Here is a 462-nt window from a genome sequence, read left to right as displayed (position 1 = left end):
GTCTGATGTTGGAGTGGTCAGTATGCGGCTATTCCTGAACCCATAACAGAAACAGATACTGAGACTCACAGCCAAACATTGGGCAGAGCTCAGGGAGTCTTGTGGAAGAGTGGAAGGATGAAAGGACTGGGAGGGGACAAGAACTCCACAAGAAGATCATCAGAGTCAATTAATCTAGGCCCATGGGGGCTTACACAGACTGAATCACCAACCAAACAGCATGTATGGACTGGACCTACGTCGACATGTATATAACTGATGGGCAACTTGGTTTTCATGTGGGTCCCCTAGGAAGTGAAACAGGAGCTATTTTTGACGTAGACTCGGTTGCCTGCTCTTGGATCACTTTCCACTAACTGGACCTTGTCTGGCTTCAGTGAAAGAGGATGTGCAACTTTATGTGCCAGGATGGGTTGTTGTTGGTTGGGGTAGGAGGAGAAAGGTAGGAGGAAAGGGGGAAGA

The sequence above is a fragment of the Meriones unguiculatus genome, chromosome 1 (genome assembly GCF_030254825.1).
Source record: "Meriones unguiculatus strain TT.TT164.6M chromosome 1, Bangor_MerUng_6.1, whole genome shotgun sequence".
Lineage (NCBI taxonomy): Eukaryota > Metazoa > Chordata > Mammalia > Rodentia > Muridae > Meriones > Meriones unguiculatus.
This window is presented reverse-complemented; position numbering follows the sequence as displayed.